Below are 18,411 nucleotides of genomic sequence, written 5' to 3'. Positions count from 1 at the left end.
AACCTTTGGTTAATTTAATTTTAAAAAAGAAAGAAGAAAACCAAATTACCAGTATCAAAAATGAAAAGGGTGAACTACCCACCAAGGAAGAAAATTAAAACAATAATTAGGAATTATTTTGCCCAACTATGCCAACAAATTTGACAATCTTAGTGAAATGGATACATATTTACAAAAATATAAATTGCCCAGATTAACCAAAGAGGAAGTAAAATACTTTAACCCATCTCAGAAAAAAGAAATCAAGCCATTGATGAACTCCCTAGGAAAAAATCTCCAGGGCCAGATGGATTTACATGAATTCTATCAAACATTTAAAGAACAATTAATTCCAATACTATATAGACTATTTGGGAAAATAGGTGAGTCTTACCAAATTCTTTTTATGATACAAATATGGTGTGATACCTAAACCAGGAAGAGTCAAAACAGAGAAAGAAAATTATAGACCAATTTTCCTAATGAATATAGATGCAATAGTTTTAAATAATATTAGCAAATAGATTACAGCAACTTATCACAAAAATAATACACTATGACCAGGTAGGATGTATACCAGGAATTGCAGGGCTGGTTCAATATTAGGAAAACTATCAGCATCATTGATCATATCAACAATAAAACTAATAGAAACCACATGATCATCTCAATAGATGCAGAAAAGGCTTTTGACAAAATACAACACCCATTCTTATTCAAACACTAGAGAGCATAGGAATAAATGGAGTCTTCCTTAAAATAATAAATAGCATCTATCTAAAACCTTCAGCAAGCATTATATGTAATGGGGACAAGCTAGAAGCATTTCCAGTAAGATCAGGGGTGAAACAAGGATGCCCATCATCACCGCTGTTGTTCAATATCGTACTGGAAACGTTAGCGTTAGCAATAAGAAAAGAAAAAGAAATTGAATTTATTAGAATAGGCAAAGAAGAAACAAAGCTATCACTCTTTGCAGATGATATGATAATATACTTAGAGAATCCTAGAGAATTGAGTAAAAAACTACTTGAAATAATCAACAACTTCAGTAAAGTTGCAGGCTATAAAATAAACCCATGTAAATCATTGCCATTTCTATATATTACCAGCAAAGCCCAACAGCAAGAGATAGAAAGAGAAATTCCATTTAAAGTTATACCATAGACATTATAAAATATTTAGGAGTCTACCTACCAAAACAAACCCAGGAACTATATGAACACAGTTACAAAGCACTTTTCACACAAATAAAGTCAGATCTAAATAATTTTAAAAACATCAGTTGCTCATGGGTAGACCGAGCTAATATAATAAAAATGACAATCCTACCTAAGCTAATTTACTTATTCAGTGCCATACCAATCAAACCACCAAAAAATTATTTTATAGAGTTAGAAAAAATAATAACAAGATTCATTTGGAAGAGCAAAAGGTCCAGAATATCAAGGGAACTAATGAAAAGAAATTCAGGGGAAGGTGGCCTAGCCATTCCAGATCTTAAATTGTATTATAAAGCAGCGATCATCAAAACTACTTGGTACTGGCTAAGAAATAGAGTGGTGGACACAGTAGCCAATGACTATAGCAATCTATTATTTGATAAACCCAAAGACCCCAGCTTCTGGGATAAGAACTCACTCCTTGAAAAAAACTGCTAGGAAAACTGGAAAAGAGTATGGCAGAAACTAGGCATAGACCAAAATCTCACACCATATACCAAAATAAAGTCAAAATGGGTTCATGATTTAGATATAAAGGCTGATACCATAAGTAAACCAGGAGAACAAGGGATAGTTTACCTATCAGATCTATGGAGAACAGAAGAATTCATGACCAAACAGGAGATAGAGAACATTATGAAAAGCAAAATGGATAACTTTGATTACATTAAATTGAAAAGTTTTTGCACAAATAAAGCCGATGCAACCAAGACTAGAAGGAAAGTAGAAAATTGGGAAAGAATTTTTACAACCAGTCTCTCTTACAAAGGCCTAATTTTTCAAATATAGAGAGAATTAAGTCAAGTTTATAAGAATACAAGTCATTCCCCAATTGATAAATGGTCAAAGGATATGAACAGACAGTTCTCAGATGAAGAAATTAAAGCCATCTATAGTCATATGAAAAAATGCTCTAAATCGTTATTGATTAGAGAAATGCAAATCAAAACAACTCTGAGGTACCACCTCACACCTATCAGATTGGCCAACATGACAAAACAGGAAAATGATAAATGTTGGAGAGGATGTGGGAAAATTGGAATGCTAATGCGTTGTTGGTGGAGTTGTTGGTTGGAGAGCAATTTGGAACTATGCCCAAAGAGCTCTAAAAATGTGCATACCCTCTGACTCAGCAATAGCACTTCTAGGGCTGCATCCTAGAGAGATCATAGAAATGGGAAAAGGACCCAAGTGTACAGAAATATTCATAGCAGCTCTTTTTGTGGTGGCAAAAAAAATTGGAAATTGAGGGGATGCCCATCCGTTGGGGAATGGCTGAACAAGTTGTGGTACATGAATGTAATGGAATGCTATTGTGCTATAAGAAATGATGAACAGGCTGACTTCAGAAAAACCCGGAAAGACTTGTATGGTCTGAGGCTGAGTGAAGTGAGCAGAACCAAAAGAACGTTGTACACAGTAACAGCCGTGTTGTGCGATGACTAATATTGATAAACTTAACCCTTCTCAGCAATACGAGGATCTAAGACAGCTCCAAAGGCCTCATGATGGAAAATGCTATTCACATCCACAGAAAGAACTGTGGAAGTTGAATTGCTATTTTTTTTCTCTTCTGTTGAGTTTTGTTTCCTTTTTCTGATGGTTCCTCCTATCGGTTCTAATTCTTCCTTACAATATCACTAATGTGAAAATAGGTTTCATAAGAATGTATATCTATAGCCTATATCAGATTGCACGCCGTCTTGGGGGGGGGAGGTGGGGAGGGAGGAGGAGAAAAAATTAAAACTCAAAAGGTTATGGAAGTGATTGTTGATAAATCAAAATTAATTAATTAATAAAAAATTAGAATGAAAAAAGAAAAGAAGAGAAGGACCTACATGTACAAAAAACCAGCTTTGTTTGCAGTGGCAAAGAATTGGAAATCACAGGGATGCTTAATTGGGGAATGGCTGAACAAGTTGTGGCATAAATTGTGACGGAGTGCTGTTGTGCTACAAGAAATGGCGAGTCGGGTGTTTTCAGAAAAAACATGGCAAGACCTATGTGAAGTGATGCCAAGCAAAGTGAGAAGGCAGAGACCTTTGTGCACACTAACAGCAATGTTGTAATAGTGATCAGCCACGAACAACCTGGCTGCTCCAATCAATACAACGATCAAAGATTATCCCAAAGGACTCATGCTGGAAAAAAAGAACTGATGAACTCTGACTGCAAACTAAAGCATCATTTTCTCTTTTTTTTGGTGATATGGTGAGTATGAACATACGTTTTGCATAATTTCACAAGTATAATTGATAGCATTTTGCTCAGCTCAGCGGGTAGGGAAGGGGTGGGAGAGGGAGAGAATTTGGAACTCAATTTAAATAGAAAAAATGTTCAAAATAATTTTTTAAAATCAATATACTATGAGCTTCTCAAGGGCAGGAACTATTTTCACAGAATCCCAGAACTGGAATGACTTAAGCGTCCTCGATCTAGAACTGGAAGAACCAGAAGCTACTTAGTCCAACCCCTTCATTTTACAAGTGGGCACACTGAGGCTTAGGTAGGTTAGGTGAGTCACCATGGTTACATAGGAAGTCACAATAGGAAGGTGACCTTGGGTCCTCCAATGCAAGAGCTCTTGCCACTGCACCACACCATCTCCGTTAGGAGCTTTCTGGTTCAGCCTGCATCCACACAAGAAGCTGGATAGCATGCCCAACGGCTTGTCATCCAGCCTTTGGTCAGCACCTCCTACGGCAGTCCATTCCACTTTTAGATCACTAGAATTCTCAGCAGGTTTTTAACTATGGCAAACCTAAAGTTAATTCTTTGCGTTCTCCACCCATTACTCCTACCCTTTCGGGCCAGGCAGAACAAATTTCCCACACGACAGCAGGTCAAACCCTTAATTACAGTTACCCTGTGCCCATCGTCCTCCAGGCCAAACATCCCCACCCAGTTCCTGAAGATGTAGTTCTCTGGTGCTCTAGAGATTCTTCATCATCCTGGCTCCATTTTTTGCCTTTGTATTTCAAGTAGCCATCACAGTACAATGTAGTAGGTGTTTATTGATTTGAATGGAAGCCGATGTTGGGAAGGCAAGTTTGGTGAGAATTCCACTGGTGGTAGTGAATAGAGCACTTGGAAGTGATTTGGAAAGTAAGATGACATCAGTCAGCACCTTGCCACGTACCAGGTGCCCTCCAGACTGAGTTTCCTTTGTCTCTTGACCAGCTGAAAAACTTTGTGGATTTTTAATCTGAAAGAGAGAAGGTTTGTGAGGGAGTATAATAGAGTGATCTTCAAGTCTTTGAAGGGTCTCATTCCCCATCAGCTTTCCTCTTCCCTTTCTCTCAAAGGATGGGTGAAGTAGAATATAGATAAAGATAGATATAGACACACACATACACACACACACACACACACCCCAATAGCCATTCCCCAATAGGTAAATGCTCAAAAGATATGAAGAAATATTATTGCAAAGTATTAGCAACCACACAAAAGAAGGCTCCATTCTTAATAAGAGAAATAAAAATCAAAACAATCCCAGAGTTTCACCTCATACCCTGTAAATTGGCAAAGATAACAAAAGATAACAATAGTCAACGTCAGAGGGTTTGTGAGAAGACAAACATACTGATATATTTTGGGGGAGCTATGTATTGGTACAACCATATCGAAAAGAAATTTTGAATTATGCATATAAATTGACCAAAATGATTCCATTGCTGGGCTTATACTCCAAAGGAGCCATTGATGAGAAGTCCCCATGTACACCAAAATATTTACAGTAGTACTTTTTGTGATAGCAAAGAATTGAAAATAAAGATGCCCCTTGATTGGGGAATGGCTGAACAAATTTCAGTACATGAATGTAATAGAAGATTAATGTGCTGTAAGAAGTGAGAATGATGAATACAGAAAGGCAGGGAAAATTCTACGTGGACTGATGCAAAGGGAAGTCATCACAGCCAAGAAAACAACATAGACAAAGACACCGACTACAAAAATGTCAATAGAAAGAACAACCACACACCAAAAAAAAAATCAGAAGTGAATGTCGCAAAAGTATGAAGAATAAATGCTCTAAACCACTATTGGTTAGAGAAATGCAAAATTAAAAAAAAAAACCTCTGAGGTACCTACCACCTCACAGCTGTCAGACTGGCTAATGTGACAAAGTGGGACAATGATAAATGTTGGAGAAGATGGGGAAAAATTGGGACACTACTGCACTGTTGGTGGAGCTGTGAACTTATCCAACTATTCTGGAGAGCAATTTGGAACTATGCCCGCAGGGCCATAAAACTGTGCATCCCCTTTGATCCAGCAATACCACTTCTAGGTTTCTATCCCAAAGAGATTTTTTAAAAAGGGAAAAGGGTGTATTTGTAAAAAAAAAATGTTTATAGCAGCTCTTTTGGTGGTAACTAAGAATTGGAAGTTGAGAGGATGCCCATCAACTGGGGAACGGCTGAACAAGTTGTGGCATGTGATTGTAATGGAATACTATTGTGTTGTAAGAAATGACGAGCAGGCAGACTTCAGAAAAGCCTGGAAAGACTTAGATGAACTGATGCTGAGTGAAGTGAGCAGAACCAGGAGAATGTTGTACACAGTAACAGTAATACTGTCCCACAAAGAACTGCGAATGACTTCACTATTCTCAGCAATACAATGAGCTAAGGCAATCCCAAAGGACTAATGATGAAGCATATTATCTACCTCCAGAGAAAGAACTGATATTGTCTGAATACAGACTGAAGCATGGTTTCTTTCTTTCTTTTTCTGTTTGTTTGTTTGTTTTTTGTTGTTGTTGTTCGAGTCTTTTTGCACAAAATGGCTAATATGGAAATGTTTCACATGCATGCGCACGTATAACCCATATCAGATTGCTTACTCTTTTAGGACAGGGGTAGGGAAAGGAGGAAGGAATAGAATTTGGAACTCAAACTTTAAAAAAAAATGTTTAAAATTGTTTTTACATGTAATTGTATTAAATATATAAATATATATAAATAAATATGTTATATATATTTATATATAAAAGTATATAAATAAATATATTTTTTAAAGTATAAAGAATAAACATGGCTCAAAAAGATATGAGAGGCTGCTCCCAATCCACTTCTTTGTGGAGGCGGGATGTGTTGTCTTCAATTTCCTTTTCTTCTTTAATTGCTACTGCTAACATTTCTAGCACAATATAGAATAACAGTGATGATAATGGACATCCTTGTTTCACCCCCAATCTAATTGGAAATACTTCTAGCTTATCCCCACTGTATATAATGCTTGCTGATGGTTTTTGATAGATGCTATCTATCATTTTAAGGAAGACTCCATTTATTCCTATACTCTCTAGTGTTTTTAATAGGAATGGGTGTTGTATTTTGTCAAATACTTTTTCTGCATCTATTGAGATAATCATATGATTTCTGTTAGTTTTGTTGTTGATATGGTTAACTATGCTGATAGTTTTCCTAATGTTGAACCACCCCTGCATTCCTGGTATAAATCCTACCTGATCGTAGTGTATTATCCTTGAGATAAGTTGTTGTAATCTCTTTGCTAATATTTTATTTAAAATGTTTGTATCTATATTCATTAGGGAAATTGGTCCTTAATTTTCTTTCTGGGTTTTGGCTCTTCCTGGTTTAGGTATCAGCACCATATCTGTATCATAAAAATAATTTGGTGGGACTCCTTCTTCACCTATTTTCCCAAATAGTTTATATAGTATTGGAATTAGTTGTTCTTTAAATGTTTGATAGAATTCACTTGTAAATCCATCTGGCCCTGGAGATTTTTTCTTAGGGAGTTCATTGATGGCTTATTTGATTTCTTTTTCTGAAATGGGGTTGTTTAAGTATTTTATTTCCTCTTTGGTTAATCTGGGCAATTTATATTTTTGTAAATACTCATTCATTTCACTAAAATTGTCAAATTGATTGGCATACAGTTAGGCAAAATAGCTCCTAATTATTGTTTTGATTTCTTCATTAGTGATGAATTCACCCTTTTCATTTTTGACGCCGGTAATTTGGTTTTCTTCTTTTTTTAAAATCAAATTAATCGAAAGTTTATCTATTTTATTGGGTTTTTTTCCATAACACCAGCTCTCAGTTTTATTTATTAGTTCGATAGTTTTCTTAATTTCAATTTTATTAATCTCTCCTTTGGTTTTCAGAATTTCTAATTTGGCATTTAATTGGGGATTTTCAATTTGTTCTTTTTCTAGCTTTTTTAGTTGCACACCCAATTCATTGATCTCTTCTTTCTCTATTTTAGTCGTATAAGCATTTAGAGATATAAAACTTCCCCTAAGGACCAGTTTCACTGCATCCCATAAGTTTTGGTATGTTGTCTCATTGTTGTCATTCTCTTGGATGAAGTTATTGATTGTTTCTATGATTTGTTGTTTGACCCACTCATTCTTTAGAATTAGATTATTTAGTTTCTTATTATTTTTCAGTCTATCTTTCCATGGTCCTTTATTACATGTAATTTTTATTGCATCATGATCTGAAAAGGATGCATTTAATACTTCTGCCTTTCTGCCTTGGATTGTGAGGTTTTTATGCCCTAGAACATGATCAGTTTTTGTGTAGGTGCCATGTACCGCCAAGAAAAAAGTATGTTCCTTTCTGTCCCCATTCAGTTTTCTCCAGAGGCCTATCATACCCAACTATTCTAATGTTCTATTCACCTCCTTAACTACTTTCTTGTTTATTTTGTGGTTAGATTTATCTAGTTCTGAGAGAGAGAGGTTGGGATCCCCCACTAGTATAGTTTTGCTGTCTATTTCTTCCTGTATCTCCATTAACTTCTCTTTTAAGAATTTGGTTGCTATACGACTTGGTGCATATAGGATTAGTAATGATATTACTTCATTATCTCTGGTACTTTTTAGCAGGATTTCATTTCCTTCCTTATCTCTTTTAATTAGATCTGTTTTTGGTTTTGCCTTGTCTCAGATCAGGATTGCTACCCCTGCTTTTTTTACTTCAGCTGAAGCATAATATATTCTGCTCTAGCCTTTTACCTTTACTCTGTGCTATCCCTCTGCTTCAAATGTGTTTCTTGTAAACAACACATGATAGGATTGTGGTTCTTAATCCACTCTGCTGTCTGTTTCCATTTTATGGGAGAGTTCATCCCATTCACATTCACAGTTATGATTACTATCTGTGTCTCCCTCTCCATCTTATTCCCCTCCCCTCTCATATATGCTTTTTTCTCTCCTTTTTCCCTTTCCCTCCTCCATAGGGTTTTGCTTTTGACCACCAGCCTCCCTCAATTTGCTTTCCCTTCTATTAGCCCCCTCCCTTTTCTTTTCCCTTTACTCTTTCTACTTCCTATAGGGTAAGTTAGATTTCTATACCTAATTGATCATATTATTTCCTCTTTGAACCAAATCTGATGACAGTAAGGTTCATACAATACTCCTCTCCCTCCCTTCTTTCCCTCTACTACATTTGGTTTTTGTACCTTTTCATGTGATGCAATTTATCCTTGGCTGCCTCCTCCTTTCTTCTTCTCCCAGAACAATCCCTTTTCACCACTTAATTAGATTTTTTTATCATCACATCAAAGTCAACTTAAACCCACACCCTCTGTCTAAGTATACCCCCTTTTAAATGTCATTACAATTCTTAAGAGTTACACAGTTTGACCTTATTAATAATAATAATATGTTGTTGTTTTTCTTTCCTGTTTACCTTTTTATGCCTCTCTTGAGTCTTGTATCTGAAGGTCAAATTTTCTGTTGAGCTCTGGTCTTTTCATCAGGAAGGTTTGTTTGGAAGTCCTCCATTTTGTTGAATGTCCATCTCCATCCCTGAAAGATTAAGCTCAGTTTCTCTGGGTAGTTAATCCTTGGTTGTAATCCCAGCTCCTTTGCCTGATAGAATATTGTATTCCATTCCCTACTGGGCATTAAAAGATAGAAGTTGCAAGATCTAGCATAATCCTGATTGTGGTTCCATGATATTTAGATTGTTTCTTTCTGGCTGCTTACAGCATTTTCTCTTTGATTGGGCAATTTGGGAACTTGGCTACAATATTCCATGGTGTTTTCAATTTGGGATCTCTTTCAGGAGGTGATTGGTAGATTCTTGCAATGACTATTTTACCCTCTGGTCCTAGGACCTTAGGGCAGTTTTCTTTAATGATTTCCTAAATGATGTTATCCAGGCTCTTTTTATCAACATGGTTTTCAGGTAGACCAATAATTTTTAAATTGTCTCTCCTGGATCTATTTTCCGGGTCAGTTGTTTTACCAATGAGGTATTATTTTACATTTTCTTGTATTTTTTCATTCTTTTGTTTCTGTTTGACTGATTCTTGCTCTCTCATAGAGTCATTAGCTTCTACTTGCCCTATTCTTTTTTTTTGGGGGGGGCTAGGCAATAGGGTTAAGTGACTTGCCCAGGGTCACACAGTTAGTAAGTGTTAAGTGTCTGAGTCTGGATTTGAACTCAGGTCCTCCTGACTCCAGGGCCAGTGCTCTTATCCACTGTGACACCTAGCTGCCCCTCCCATTCTAATTTTTAAGGACTTGTTTTCTTCTATTAGATTTTGTACTTCCTTTTCCATTTGGCCCATTTTAATTTTTAAGGAGTTCTTCTCTTCAGTGAGTTTTTGTGTCCTTTTCCATTTGACCAGTTCTAATTCTTAAGGACTTGTTTTCTACAGTTAATTTTTGTCCTTCCTTTTCCAAGCTGTTGACTCTCTCTTGCATACCTCTCATTTATTTTCCTAATTTTTCTCCTATCTCTCTTATTTGACTCTTAAAATCCTTCTTGAGCTCTTCCAGGAAGGCTCCTTGGGCTTGGGACCAGTTCATATTCCCCACTAAGGTTTCAGATGTGGGTATATTAAGAATGTTGTCCTCTTCTGAATTTGTGCCTTGATCTTCCCTTTCCCCAAAATAAGAATATGGTCATTTTCCATTTCTGCTTTTTGTTCATGGTGTTTGCCTATTTTCTGACTTTCTACCAAAAAAAAAAATGTTGAGTTCTCCCGCTGGAGCAAAGGAGGCAGTTACCCAAGCTTCTTCTCCTGCTCCCCTGGGCCTTGCACTTGAATGTTTGGCTCCTGGTCGCCCAGGCCTTGCACAGGGATGCTTCGATGCTGGTGGATGTCTGTCAGCCTGGAGCTTTGCCTTTTGGAGTTGCGCTTCCCAGAGTTGTGTCAACGCACCGGTGATTTTGCTGCTGGAGAATGCCATCGCCTGTGGTGTCTACCAGTTCCCCTGCTTGTATTGAGGCTCTCACAGGTCCTGGTGTTGGCACTTGCCTGCTCCACCACCCTGGGTCTCAGGAACTCCCCCTGGTATGCTGAGGTGGGGCTTGCCGCTAACTTGCTGGGACGCCTCTCGTCCTGTACCCCTCCCCCAGAGCAAGAGGGGCCTTTCCCATTGATGCCCCAAACTTCCTGGGGTACAAGGCTGCTGTGCCCTGACTTTTTGCTGGCTTAAGGTTTTTCCTGGGTCAATATTTTGCGGGCTTTCGGAGGTCAATGAGGGAGGGTGAGAGTTACTTACTTCTTCCTCCTCTGTCTTGGCAAAGTTGAGGGGGAGGTGTTGATGCATTACACAGGTTTGGAGACTTTTTCAATGTAGCAATCAGTTCTGATAGTTTTCCCCTCTTCTTCTTGTCTTAAAAAATACTATTTGCATTCTCATATGAGACAGCTCTCTGGGCAGAAGAGGGATACCGGAGAAAACCATAGTGATATAAAAACAAAAAACATCAATAAAACCATTTTAAAGTAAACAAAATTAACAGGTTGAAGCAGATGGCCTCTAAAGCCTTCTCTGCTCTAAATCTCATCCTATAGCTCTGTGGTTAGGCGCTGTTCTGGACACTGAGGACACAAAGATACATTAAATGCCCTGCCTTCTGAGAGTTTACACTCTGCTGAGGGGAAACAAATATAGGCAGACAAGTAAATATTCAAAGTTAAGTTTTGAGGGGAGATGGGGTGTCACTAATAATGAGGGGGATCAGAAAAGGTCTCTTGTAGGGTGAGTGGGATGTCCCAGTGAAGACTCCTCAGTGTAATGAAGGTTTGGGATAAGGCTGAGTGGGATGAGGGGTCCCGTGAAAAACTTAGAAGAATAAATAGATATTGTATTAGACTCAAGGCAGGCATAGCAGCCCGACAGGCCTAAGTTTCGGTTTACTAGAAATCACCTGATTTATGGGAATTCAACCCCAAGTGTCCCCCCACTTATGCCATTGTTCAGTAGTTAAAGTTTGCCAAGCCTGAAACTCCTGAAGAAGCCCCCCGCCCCCGTATTTCGTTGATGCACCTGTTGCTATATTTCAGTCGTGGTGACCTGGCTACACAGTACAGTGTCTAGCCTGACTGCACATCTTTAATTGCTTCTTTGGTATTACTTCAGCAAACTAAGAAATATAGATATGTATATCGTGTTCATTGTTTTGTTTTCAGTTTCTATGGTATATTGAGAATGTGAGCCAAATAGTGGTCCATTGGTGGGAGGGGGGAATTTGCCCATTATTGCAATTTAATCAGGTCCTTTGCTTCTGTCTGTGTTTCCTTTCATCAGAGCATTCTGGTGGAGGGACGCCCAAATCTCGAGGTTTGAAATAATAATAATAAATTAACTTTCTGTTTCTCCTTGGATACCTCTGCGTGTTCTTTAATTTGAGTGGCATCCCACACATAGGGGATGGCACTTCAGTCTCCAAAGAAATGAGGGATTCAACCAGGGCAGTAGGGTGAGGAAGGAGAATCCTAAGTATGGAGGAAAGGCATGGAGAAAGTCATGTACAGTAGACCACTCTGCCTGGAATACAAAGTCAGTCACTAAACATTTATTAAGCACTTACTGTGTGCTAAGAAACAAAGGAAGGTAAAAGATCCCAACTAGAGCATGTGAAAAAGAAGAATGTGAATTCAGTTATGGAAAGGTAGATAAGAGGTAGAACTCATAGATACATGGTAAATGCCAAACAGGAGTTTGTCTGTCAGCCCCCCACCCCAACCCCCCGGGGCTGAGTTGCTAAAATGTGCTTGGGGTGGTGAATACCTAAGAAGATACATCCATGAATTGGGGAGGGGATTGGTGACTCCTACTCAGCAGGTTTTGCAGGAATGCATATGGCCCCTGGATCTGGATGCATCCAGATCTGCTCAGGTCACAGAAGAAACTGCCTATGAAAGGCCTAGAAGGCCAAGAATAAGGCCAGCTCTGCAGGGACAGCTGGGATCCCTCTAACCGAGGAGTTCAAGCTGCTGCTTTTAAGGGCAATTCATGTATGAATCACCATCCTGCAGATCCTCGGCTGCAAATGTCAAGGGTCTGGCCAGGGAAAGAGCAAGACCTGTGGGCTCTTCTTGCCCCAGGTCCTCCCTCTCCTTTACCTGGGACACCCCCGGGCACCCTAGCACAAGCAAGGCTCCCACCCTCAGCTGAGCAGGGGCAAACAATCTTAGAGAGGCTTTCTGACAGACTTGGAAGGTAACTCAAAGGTCATCTGGTCCAGCCCTTGCCCAACCATGTAGCCAATCCTGGACAAATCATCATTCAGCCTCTGTTTGAAGGGACAGCACCGGTGACAGCCAGCTCACTACCTCCCAAGGAAATCCGCTGCACATTTAGGCAATTACACAATTGGGAAATTCAGAATTTCCTTTATATGGATCCAAAAGGTGCTCTCTGACAACTTCCACCAATCAGTCCTTGTTTTGCCGTCTAAAATGACCAGAGAGAGTAAGTGTAATCCTTCGAAGCAACAACCTTTCTCTTCTGTGAACTAAAAAATCCCGAGTTCCTTTGGTAGGTTCTCCTTGGTTCCAAGTTAGTCAATGCCCTTCCTCTGCAGTGGTAGCAGAATTACATCAGGTGCTCTTGACATGGTCTGACAAGGGCAGAACAGAGCAGGACCATCGCCTCTGCCATTCTGGACAACAGACTTCTAAATGGATGGCATTTTCTGAGGGGCGTCATGTCATACTGTTGACATTTTCACATGGACTGCTTTCTGGCCATGTCTCCCCCCCACCCCCTTCACTGACTTATCTGATTTTCTGAACTAAATGTTCTCAGTAAACTTCATCTTATTCTCATCATCCTGCCTTTGCAGGATCCCAATTTTGTCATTCAGGAGAAGAGTTTTCCCACCTTCCTAACATCTACAATTTATGTTATTTCATGCAAATCACTAATAAAAATGTTGACCCTAAAGCCAAAGACAGAGTCTGGTAGCACTCCAGTAGGGACCCCCTTTTGGTTTGATGATGAAACCTTAGTCAATGTTCTTTAGGTCCAGATTCAAACTCACCCATCTAAGTCACTCTACTAATCTCCATATCATGTACAAGAATATTGGGAGAGGCTCTGCCTTATTCCAAGCACTGCGCTCGAAATACAAAGGGGAGACAGTCCCTGAATCTTGGGGGACACAACATAGTAACAGCTCAGTAATAATTGGGGGTGGGAGGCTGCTTGAATGGGGAGAAGAGGGAAGGGAATTAATTAACTAATTTATTTATTTAACCTATTTGGTTTGTTTTTGGCTAGGCAATGGGGTTAAGTGACTTGCCCAGGGTCACACAGCTAGTATTATGTGTCCGAGGTCGAATTTGAACTCAGGTCCTCCTGAATCCAGAGCTGGTGCTCTATCCACAGCACCACCTAGCTGCCCCGAGAGAAGGAAATTTATGAAGCACCTACTATATGCCAGGCACTGTGCTAAGCGCTTTACAAATGTGATCTCACTTGATCCTCACAGCAGCCCCGGGAGGTAGGTGACATTATGATCCTCATTTTATAGCTGGGGAAACTGAGGCAGGAGGTGAAGTGACTTGCACAGGGTCACACAGTAAGTGTCTGAGACTAGCTTTAAAGTCGGGTCTTCCTGACTTCAGGCCCCGGGCTCTGCTGCTCCACCCAGAGTCTCTTAGATGGCCTTTGAACTGTTTGTAGAGAGCCAGGGGTTCCAAGGGGCAGGAGAGCATTCCAGGCGTGGGGGACAGTCTGTACAAAGGGATGGAAATGCAAAAGGAGCCATCCCGTGGAAGGAGCAGCCCGCGTGGCTGGGGAGAAATCAGGGCCGGCATCAGGGCGGGCAGCCCTGGAGCTCCCCGCCTGCTCCCACCACAACAACAGAGCCTCCCCGGCGGGTCTGCTCCCACATCCCTCCTCCCTCCTTCGCGGGGCCACAGCCTCTGCTCAGGTTCAAAGGAGATCAGCTAGGGCGCGCGGATCCTTGCCCCAGGGCCACCGCCGGCCCGCCCGACAGCTCCCGGCTTTCTTTTTGTCCTTGCTCCAAGCCCACGCTCCCTTTAAAGCGTTCCCACCTACAACCCACCAGAAAGCATGTCGGCCTTCTAAGAAAGCGTCAAGTGCTGCCGCCCCAGTGTCCTCTCCCGGCCTGTCCCGATCCCTTCCTGGAGGAGCAGACGTCTGGAGTACCCATGGGTCTCTACACACCGGCCCCGTTAGAATGTATGCTCTTTGAGGGCAGCAGCTTTTCTTTGTATCCGAGGCCCCTGGGGCACAGTAATGTTTAATAAAGACGCACTGACCGCCCAGCGATTCCAACATCCGTGTTAACGATTTGTAAGCGCTCATCTCCCTAGACTCTTTCTGGTGCCAATCCATCAAAACGTCTGCCTCCGGGGCGTGTGATCGCAGCCTCTGAGCCTGGCCCAGCCTGGCCTTCCTCCGAACTTCTCCAAGTCTACCCGTCCTCCATCCATCACCCCCCAGGCACTCGGGGCCACAAGATCATCGGGTCATCGTTGCTCCTCCCCTCCCTCTCCTTACCGCGAGAGCCCATCTTCTGCCGATTTTCCCACCACGTTTCTCACGGTCATCCCTTTGTCTCCATTTACACAGCCCTCGCTCTGACTCTCACCTGGGCTGTTCTGATAAGCCTCAATGGTTCTATTTTCTCCCAGCTGGCTGGGGCGCTGGGTCCAATGCTGGGCCTGGAATCAGGAAGACATCCGTGTGTCTTCCTCAGATACTTCCCAGCTGTGTGACCCTGGGTGAGTCATTTCACCGTGGTCTGCCTCAGTTTCCTCAACTGTAAAATGGGGATCATAAGGTTGTAGGGCCAGTGCCTGGTCCTAGCAGGTCCTTAATATACACGAGTTCCCTTCCTCCATCTCCAACCCACCCTCTGTACAGCTGCCAACATCATCGTTGTCAAGCGCAAAGCCAGCTACATTTACTTCCCTGGTTAAAAACCTTCCACGGCCCCCTGAAGCCTCTAGGAGAAAACACAGACTGCTTAGCTTAGCACGGAAAGTCCTTCTCAATCTGGCTTCTACCTATTTTCCCAGACTTACTTCGCATTACTTCCCTTCCGGATCCCCTGTGCTCCAGCCCAGCCGACCTGTTTACTGTTCTTGAATGCATTCAGCACTGTGCCTAGCACACCACAGGCTTCCAATAAATACCTGTTGATCTATATAGCCTCTGTTCTTTTGTCCAGGCTCTGCCCCATGCTTGGAACACACTCCCTCCTTCCAGGCTCAGCTCAGAGGTTGCTCCCTAATCACAGCCCCTCCTGATTCTCCCAGCCTTCAGTGCCTTCTCCCTCCTCAAACAGTCATGCACTTTCTCCTGTATGTCCAGGTTTTATCCTGCAGTAGGAGGGTAATCCCCCTGAGGATGGGGACAGTGGAGGGTTTTCTTGTCTCTCTATTACCAGTGCCTAAACAATGCCTCCCTGCACATGGCAGACACTTATACTATTTTTTAAAATGGATTGGAGTTGTTCTACCTCCAAGGTCTCTAACTTTGCTTCCCGTTCTCCTCCTAGTAAACCTCCTTTTGCACCTCCCAGTTTGCCCAGTCTGTAACCTTTCCTGACTCATCCATCTCTTCCTGTCCCCTGGTTCCTTCCTTTATACTTCTAAGATATGGAAGTCTCCCTTCTCTTGAGAAAGGCTGCACCCAGAAAGATTCTGTATGACAAGCATTTATTGAGTTGTTATGTTGTGGGACAGGGATCCAGGAACCGAAATAAAACAGTCCCTGAACTCAAGGGGCTTGTAAGCGCAGAACTTCAGAACAGTCAGTGAACAAGCATTTATTAAACTCCTACTGTGTGTGACCCACTATGCTAAACTCTGGGGATATAAGGAAGGTGGGGAGAAAAGCCTGCCTGCCTGCCCTCAAGGAGCTCACAGTCTAATGGGGAAGACAACATGCAAAGGAGTTAACACAGGATAGACAGATTGCAGAAAATCAAAAGAGAGAAAGCACTAGAATTAAGAGGGATTGGAGAAGACTTCTTGTAAAGGTGAGAGTTTAGTTGGGACTTGAAGAAAGCCAGGGAGCCCAGGAGATAGAGATGAGGAAGGAGAATAATCCAGTCCTGGTGGGTAGACAGCCAGAAAAATTGCCTCAATGTCCCTGTATCAAAGAGTATATAGATGGAGGAGTCAGGGAGGGCTGGTGAGGTGGGAAAAGACTGGAAAAATAGGAGAGGGAAATGAGGACTTTGAATGACAGTATAATCAAATCATATGTGATCTTGGAGGCAACAGGGAGCTATTGGAGTTTATTGAGTAGGGGGTTACATCATTGGACCTGCATTTTTTTTTTTGGCTAGGCAATGGGGTTAAGTGACTTGCCCAGGGCTGCACAGTTATTAAGTGTCAAGTGTTTGAGGCTGGATTTGAATTCAGGTCCTTCTGACTCCAGGGTCGGTGCTCTATCCACTGCACCACATACTTGCCCTTTGGACCTGCATTTTAGGAAAATCACTTTAGTGGCTGAGTGGAGGATGTTCCAGAGTGGGAAGACAGGCAGATACCCAGCAGGTTATTGCAATAGTCCAGGCGTGAGGTGATGAGGGTCTGCACCAAGGTGATGGCAGGGTCAGTGGAGAGAAGGAGGAGTATTGGAGAGGTGCTGCACAGGTGGAACTGATAGGCCTTGGCAACAGCTTGGATGTGGGGGGGTGAGAGACAGTGAGGAGTCAGGAGGACTCCTGGTTAGGAGCCTGAGGGACTGGGAGGTGGGCAGTGCCCTCTACAGTAAAAGGGAAGGTAGGAGGGAGAGGAGGTTTAGGGGAAAAGAGAATGAGTTCTGCTTTGGATATGTCTCATTTTACGGATGTATGGCCTCTGGGTCTTCTCTGACCATCACTGGAGGACTTATGGAAAGAAATGACCCAGGATCTCCCAGGAGGAGCAGGTATGGTGGGAGCACAGATTCTTCAAAGGGCTCAGCATCACACAGTGTGTCCATCACCTTGGGGTCAGCCCAGCTGGCCATGATGATGATAATAACAATAATAATAATAATAATAATAATAATAATAATAATAATAAATGATAATGACTGTTGTTTTATATAGCACCCTGAGGTATAGAAATAAATACCATCCATACATTCTCTCCTTTAATTCCCACAACAACCATGTAATGTGAATCCTACATGTTATTATCCCCATTTTATAGGCCAGGAAACTGAGTCTCAGGTCAAGTGATAGGTACCCATGGTGTCACAGCTGAGACTTTAATCCTGACTGCAAGGCCTCTTTCTCCTACACCACCCCACCTTAACTCCTTTCAGAGAAGTCAACACTGGGTGGTTGGTCTATGAGTGACAAAATTTGTTTGGCTATTGATTCAGGTATGGAGGACCTGTGATCTACCCTCATGGAAACATGGACTGCTTTTGGCCTCTGAGGTCCCTGGCTTAGTTGAACACGTGTTAGCTGAATTGTTGGAATACAGAAAGCTTTCAATTATTTAGGATTCTCAATCCTACCAGCTTCCAAAAGGAGCTGAGGTGGCACACAGAGCCAATCATTTGATACAGGGTAATTACAAGATGACAGAGAGCAGAGCCCCTCAAAGGTAGACGGGAAGGAGGTACAAGAGTCTTTGCCACGGTTGCTTTGGGGCTTAAAGGAGATAATGGATAGACACAGGGCACATTGTAAATTTTTAGGTAGAGGTGTGATTTCACTGGGTGGAAATGGCCTTCACCAACCAATGCAGATCAGCATTGGTCTTTAATTAATGGGTAGTCTTTGGGAGTTTCCTGGGGCAGGGAAAGGCTGAATGATAGGATTGGCCAAACTTACTCAGTTGAACCTGGGATACAAACCCATTTCTCCTGGCTGGGCTAACCTCTTCAGTCTTGGGACTCCACCTCATCCCTCTCTCTGCCTCCTCCAATTGGAGGGAGGGCCATGAACTTGTCCAGTCTTCTCTGTTTGGGTTTTCTAGGCAAAGACACTAGTTTGTCATTTCCTTC

Source organism: Phascolarctos cinereus, unplaced genomic scaffold (genome assembly GCF_003287225.1).
Source record: "Phascolarctos cinereus isolate Bilbo 61053 unplaced genomic scaffold, phaCin_HiC Scaffold_4;HRSCAF=312, whole genome shotgun sequence".
In the NCBI taxonomy this organism is placed as follows: Eukaryota; Metazoa; Chordata; class Mammalia; order Diprotodontia; family Phascolarctidae; genus Phascolarctos; species Phascolarctos cinereus.
This window is presented reverse-complemented; position numbering follows the sequence as displayed.